The 7,193-nt window shown below is 44.2% G+C and overlaps 1 non-coding gene across 1 annotated transcript; it reads left to right on the forward strand.

Annotated features, from left to right (window-relative positions):
* The first annotated feature begins 490 nt into the window (after positions 1 to 490).
* trnaa-ugc (transfer RNA alanine (anticodon UGC)) lies at positions 491 to 563 on the forward strand. The gene has a single exon. It is a non-coding gene; the product is annotated as a tRNA-Ala (tRNA).
* Positions 564 to 7,193: the final 6,630 nt, after the last annotated feature.

Genomic DNA, 7,193 nt, shown 5'->3' on the forward strand with positions numbered 1-7,193 from the left:
TCAATCAGATGCCGCTAGTTGTGCCCAATCAATGCATGTCCCTTTGCAATATTCAGCTTCGATGCACGCTATTAAATGTGCCACTAAGTTATTGAATCACAGAATAATGGAATGATTACAGCACGGAAGAAGGCCATTCAGCCCATGGAGCCCATGCCTACTCTCAAGAAGTCCCACATCCGCGTAATTTTACTGCAGCTGTGCATTTTTTTCCTTCAGATACTGAGCCAACTCCCTTTGGAAAGATAAGTTTGAGTCTGCCTCCGCCGCCTTTAAAGCAGTGTATTCCAGATTCTAACCAGTGGTGCGAGATGGCCACCTCCTGGTCCTATGTATAAAGTCCGAGAAACATGGGATCAATTCCTACCACACTCACAACCTTGCTAAATATAGCAACACATTCTATTCGCGCAATGCAAGCTCCTGATGTGCAGGGCAGCTGTTGAGGTTAAAGCTCTGTTTATGTTCCCGACATTTATTCTGTCGCAGCGTTTCCGTACTGTAGTGGTTATCAAGTTTGCCTTGCACGCAAAAGGTCCCCGGTTCGAAACCGGGCGGAAACATTTCGCAAACCTGTTCAATTAATGATTAGAAAAAATTGAATAATTCATATTAATGGTTCAATATTAACAGAGTGCAGTGCCTCACGACGCTGTTGCATTTGCTGATTTTGTGTACCGTTCTGTACAAACTCAAACTCTACACAGTGTCTCTCAGTCCCTCTCGTTTCCAGTCCTGAAGGGGGATAAACCTATCTAAAAGCTGCACACTCCATTCACTCAGTTGAGCTGTGAGAGACTATTAAAGGATCCTGCCGCGCTGCCTCGCTTCACAATAGAAAATCAAAGCCACAAAGAAACCAAGAGACTAAACGCTCTTCCACAGCTCCAGAGTTACTGAGTGCGGTACAAGCCTCAACATTCCAGTCACGCACTCTCCAATCAGCCGCTGCCGGTAGAAAGCGGAGAATGCAGCCTCAAACAGCGATTTACCGCCATTCACTGGGCTTCAAAATGTCACGTCTCGAGCCAAAGCTCCGCATACACCGAACAGTATCCTCATAAGATTCTTTATCTCAGGTTCCTGAGTTCGTGCCGCAGCTTACACGAACATTTTTGTTCACTTGTAACGTCATTTATTAGCCGATCGCCTCGTTTTGCATCATGAAAGTAATGCTAACCGATAATTATATAATCATAGAAGTTTACAGCTTGGAAGGAGTCCTTTTCGGCCCATTGTACCTGCACCGGCCAACAAATGTCCAGGTTTAGGTGTGTAATCCTGCACCTTACGACATTTCAAGTGCACATCCAAGTACTTTTTAAACGTGTTGAAAGGTTCTGCCTTCATCCCCTTTCAGGCAGTGAGTTCCAGAAACCCACAAACATCTCGATGAAGAATGTTAACTTCAAATCCCCTTTAACCCTGAGACTAATACTTTTAATTTATGCCCCCTGGTTGTTGACCACTCCCCTACGAGAAATAGGCCATTTTAATCAACAATATCTCGGCCCCTCCTAATTTTAAACACCTCAATACTGTCGCCCATCAGCCTCCTCTTTTCCAAGAAAAACAATCCAAACCTTTCCAATCTGTCCTCATCGCAAAGTTGCTCCATTCCCGGCAACATCTACGTAAATCTCCTCTCTACCCTCTCCAGCGCAATCACGTGCTTCCTTAAATGCGGTGACCAGAACTGCACGCAGCACTCCAGCTGTGGACTAACTGGAAGATTATTTAGTTCCAGCATAACCCACTTGCTCTTCTATTCCATGTATCTGCCAATAAACACAACCATCCTGTATGCATTCTTAACTAACTTATCCAACTGGCCAGCTACGTTCAAGGATGTATGGGCATGCAATCCCATTTCTATTTGTTCCTCTACACTTCTCAATATCCAACCAGTTGATGTTTTTTCTGTTTCCTTGTTCGCGCTCGACAAATGCACGAACTCACATGTCTCTGGATTAAATTCCATTTGCCACAGTTCTGCCCAACTTCCTGCTGTCTCCAGCTTCCTTCTTCATTATTAACCGCACTGCCTATTTTATTATGACTTGAAAACGTCTCAATCATAACCCCGATATTCAAGCTGGATCATTAATAAATACCATAAAAAAACAATGGACCTTGCACTGAAAACTGCGGAACACCACTGGAAACATATTTTCAGTCACAAAAACGCCCTTCAAACGTTATCTTATTTGGATCCAATTTGCCACTTCGCCCTCGATCCCATGGGCTTTTACCTTCTTAACCAGACTGCCATGTGGGATTTTAGTGAAATCATTAATAGAATCCATATACACTACATCATACGCAATACTTCATCAACTCACCTGGTGACCACCACCAAAAATGCAATCAAGTTAGTCAAACGCGACCCTTCCTTAACAAATCGAACTGCCTGTTCTGACTAACCAGTGTCTTTCAAAATGTAGAACATGTATAATTTTTAAATGTTATCCTGCTTTCACGGGAAACATCATTAATTAACTGATGATCTTAATTTACACAACTAAAGAAATGTTAACTGAAGGAGAGTCCATAATTTAATACTTTGTCTGTGCTCTGCAATTTTCCTCTTAAAACACAAACCACTTTGGGCACGATGCGTTAGTGGTCTGTTTCAAAATCCTCATTGCTGCTTACATGTACATGCGACAGGGGAAACAATGAAATAGATTGTTGAGCAAGGGACGGGTTATTGTGAAACAGCAAAGAAAATATACATTCTGGAAGAATAACATCGAAAAGAAATGTGACATCAACAGCCAGAAAGAAGATTAAATGCTTTGTCCCTTTCAGCAAACAATTCCTTTCCCAAACATGTCTCTGACCGAAACTTCACAAAAACAAAATGATGCATTTAAAGTCATTAAACCCGATGTTTCGCACACCCGCATTTTCTGCATCAGATGCCTCTCATTGTGGCGATTGAATCCACGTCGCTTTGCAATATTCTGCTTCCATCCACACTAGTAAATGCGCCACGAACTTAGATAATCATAGTATAATGGAATGGTTACAACACGGAAGAAGATCTTTCGGCCGGTCGAGCCCATGCCAACTATCTGCTCGTCCCACTCCCCTGTCATTTACCCGCAGACGTGCATTGCTTTTTCTTTCAGATACATATCCAAATCGCTAAAGAATGATAAGATTGACCACATTTTAAGAAAGGAGAGAACGAGAAAACGGTAATTATAGACCGGTTAGCCTGACGTCAGTCATGGGGAAAATGTAGGTATCAATTATTAAAGATGAAATAGCAGCACATTTGGAAAGCAGTGATGGGATCAATCCAAGTTAGCATTGATTTATGAAATGGAAATCCTGCTGGACAAATCTTCGAGAATGTTTTGAGGATCTTACTAGTAGAGTGAACAAGGGAGAATCAGTGGATGTGCTGTATTTGGTCTTCCAAATGCTTTTGACAGGGTCCCACACAAGAGATTGATGTGCGAAATTAAAGAATATAGTGTTGGGTGTAATGTACTGACGTGGATAGAGAACTGGTTGGCAGGTAGGAAGCAGAGGGTCGGGATAAACGGGTCCTTTTCAGAATGGCAGGCAATGACCAGTGTGATAATGCAGGGCTCAGTGCTGGGACGCCAAATATTTACAAGTAAAATTAATCATTTGGATGAGGGAATTGAATGTAATTTCTCCAAGTATGCAGATGACACTACGCTGGGTGACAGTGTGAACTGTAAAGAGGACGCTCAAAGTCTGCAGGTTGCCTTGGACAGGTTCGGTGAATGGGCAAACGCGTGGCAGATGCAGTATAATGTGAATAAGTGTGAAGTTATCCACTTTGATGGCAAAAACACGAAGTCCGAATGTTATCTGAATGGGGGCAGATTTGGAAAAGGGGAGGTGCAGCGAGACGTGGGTGTCATGGTTCATCAGTCATTGCAAGTTGGCATGCAGGGTCAGCAGGCGGTGAATGAGGCAAATGGTATGTTGGCCTTCATAGCTAGGGGATTTGAATATAGGAGCAGGGAGGTCTTACTGCAGTTGTATAGAGCCTTAGTGAGGCCTCACTTGGAACATTGTGTGCTGTTTTGGTCTCATAATCTGAGAAAGGAAATTATTGCTGTTGAGGGAATGCAGCGAAGGTTCACCAGACTGATTAACTTACTGGCAGGACTGGCTTATGAATAGAGATTGGATCGAATGGGCTTATCTTCGCTGGAGTTTAGAAGGATGAGAGGGGATATCATAGAAACATATAAAATTCTGACGGGACGGGACAGTTTAGATGCAATAAGAATGTTCCCGATGTTGGTGAAATCCAGAACCAGGGGACATCATCGAAGGAAAAGGATTAGAACAGAGATTATGGAGAAACTTCTTCACTAAGAGAGTTGTTAACGTGTGGAATTCCCTACCGCAAAAAGTTGTTGCAGCCACTTCATTGGATATATTCAACGGGGAGTTAGATATTGCCCTTACGGATAAAGGGATAAAGTTGTATGGAGAGAAAGCTGGAAAGGGGTACTGAGGTGAATGATCAGCCATGATCTTATTGAATGGTGGTGCAGGCTGAAAGGGCCGAATGGCCTATTTCTGCACCTATTTTCTTTGTTTCTATGTTCCCATCCAGATGATAAATAGCATTCATGTATAAGCTGACAGAAATCAATAAGCTGCTGTCTGTCGCTCTTTGAGGAAAAAGGGAGACAGCTGATATATCACTACGGCCATGCCAGTCTGAAAAAACTCTATTCTCGGAGACGAGAGGGACTAACACCTGGTAAGTATTTGGAAGTGAGATGGACTGTGAATACGACGTGCTGTCGACTGTTGCTGCCACCATCGGCTGCTCACAACATTCACACTGGCTTTAACCAATCAGCAAAGAGTTAGCATCTCCCCCCTTCATTCAATTTCTCTTTCACTCTCTACTTATTTTTCCAAATCTTTGCTGTTCATTCTCCTGCTGCCTCGATAAAACGGAGATATTGTGCTATAAATATCACATCGTAGCTTATTTCTGTAACAAAGTAGGGACAGGTCTGATATGTACTTGGATAGGAGTCTTAACAACAGGTGTACTAGGCTTTTCCAATTAATGGAGGTTGTCGCTGCCTTCTTTCAGCACTCCATTTGCAGTTCATTCCTGCGCTTTCAACAACTCTCTCTCTAGCTCTCCCTCTCGCCCCCTCTCTTTCTCTCTCCCTCTAGCTCTCCCGCTCGCTCTCTCTCTCTCTCTCTCTCTCTCTCTCTCTCTCTCTCTCTCTCTCTCTCTCTCTCTCTCTCTCTATCTATCTCTCTCTCTCTTTCCAATGGACTCAGACCTGATTTGTAATTGCAATGGAGACTCGGGCTTATATTTTTTCTGTATTAGCCAGTGATGGCGCGAAGATAGACAGAAAAGAAGGAGGGAAGGCAGATAAAAGGAAACATAAGAAGTACAAATGCTTCCGAGCTGTTCGGTAGCATTCAAGTATGACCTGACAGAAAGCAATAAGCTGCTGTCTGTCGCTCTATCTGTAAAGAGAGAGCCAGCTGTTAGATATCTACGGCTATACCAGTCTGCAAAAGTCTGCTTTCACATGCGAAGCAGAGTAAGGCCTGGTTAATACTTGGAATGGAGACCGACAGGGAATACTAGGTGCTGTAGACTTTTGGTGCCACCACAGGCTACTCGCAGCATTCACACTGCCGTCAAACTATCAACAAGTTGTTCGCCGCTCCCTTCTGCATTCAATTTCTCTTTCACCCTCTGACCTTATTTTTCCAAATCTTTGCTGCTCATTCTCCTGCTGCCATAGAAAGTCAAGGGGGTCCACACACAACTGAACAAAAAATACAGCAACAAAATAACCGAGCAAAACAACACACCCACACCTGTATGACCAACTCAGACAATGCGCTATAACTACTACACCGTAGCTCATTTCTGCACCAAAGTAGGTACAGGTCTATTTAGTATTTGGATAGGATTCACAATGCCAGGCGTACTAGGCTTTTCTTACTAGTCGAGGTTGCTGCTGCATTCATTCAGCACTCAATTTGCTGTTCTTTCCACCGCTTTTTATGCAACTCTCGTTCACTCTCTCTCTCTCTAATAGCCACTGGCCTGATTGTACTGAGCATTGCAGGCCGGGTTTAACTTTGTGTGTGTGTTAGACATAGACATAGACATAGAAAATAGGTGCAGCAGTAGGCCATTCGGCCCTTCTAGCCTGCACCGCCATTCAATGAGTTCATGGCTGAACATGCAACTTCAGTACCCGCTTCCTGCTTTCTCACCATACCCCTTGATCCCCCTAGTAGTAAGGACTACATCTAACACATTTTTGAATATATTTAGTGAATTGGCCTCAACAACTTTCTGTGGCAGAGAATTCCACAGGTTAGCGAGAGATGGCGCGAAGAGAGATTGAAAGCAAGGTGGGAAGGCAGGTAAAAGGAAATGTAAGAAGTGGAAATGCTTCCGAGTTGTTAAGCAACATTCATGGATGAGCTGACTGAAAGAAATAAGCAGCTGTCAGTCGCTCTTTGAGTAAAGAGAGAGCCATATGTTATATCGCTACGGCCATGCCAATCTGAAAATGTCTGATCTCGGATACGAAGTAGCGTAAGGTCTAGTTCGTAATTGGACGGGAGACCGACTGCAAATATCAGGTGCTGTAGACTTTTACTGTTACCACAGGCTGCTGGCAACATTCACACTGCCATCAAACAATCAATAAGTTGTTCACTTCTCCCTCCAGTATTCAATTTCTCTCCTACCATCGCCCTTTATTTTTCCAAATCTTTGCTGCTCATTCTCCTGCTGCCATCGAAAGTCAAGGGGGTCCACACAGAACTAAACCAGAAACACAGCAACACAATAAACGTGCAAAACAACACACCCAAATCTATAAGTCCTTCGCACGCGAAGCATCCGAGATCAAACTGGCCGCTACTGTCCCTGACCGAAGGGACCCCGTATCGGGCTCTTCAATCACTGTCCGAAGCGGCCCCGTACCGGTCCCTACTATCCCGGGCTAAAGCAGTCTGAAACGGATTCGGGGAACGCATAGCCGGCCGAAGGGCCTCCGCGACGACATGCCAACAGGATCCGAGGAAGTGGAACCGGCTGAAGGGACTCCGAGGCCGGCGCTCAATCCACCGAAGTGAATCCGAGGCCGGCGCTGACTCGACGGAAGGGACCGAAGAGGTGGCGTCGTCTTACA

Source organism: Pristiophorus japonicus, unplaced genomic scaffold (assembly GCF_044704955.1).
Source record: "Pristiophorus japonicus isolate sPriJap1 unplaced genomic scaffold, sPriJap1.hap1 HAP1_SCAFFOLD_365, whole genome shotgun sequence".
NCBI classification, from domain to species: domain Eukaryota; kingdom Metazoa; phylum Chordata; class Chondrichthyes; family Pristiophoridae; genus Pristiophorus; species Pristiophorus japonicus.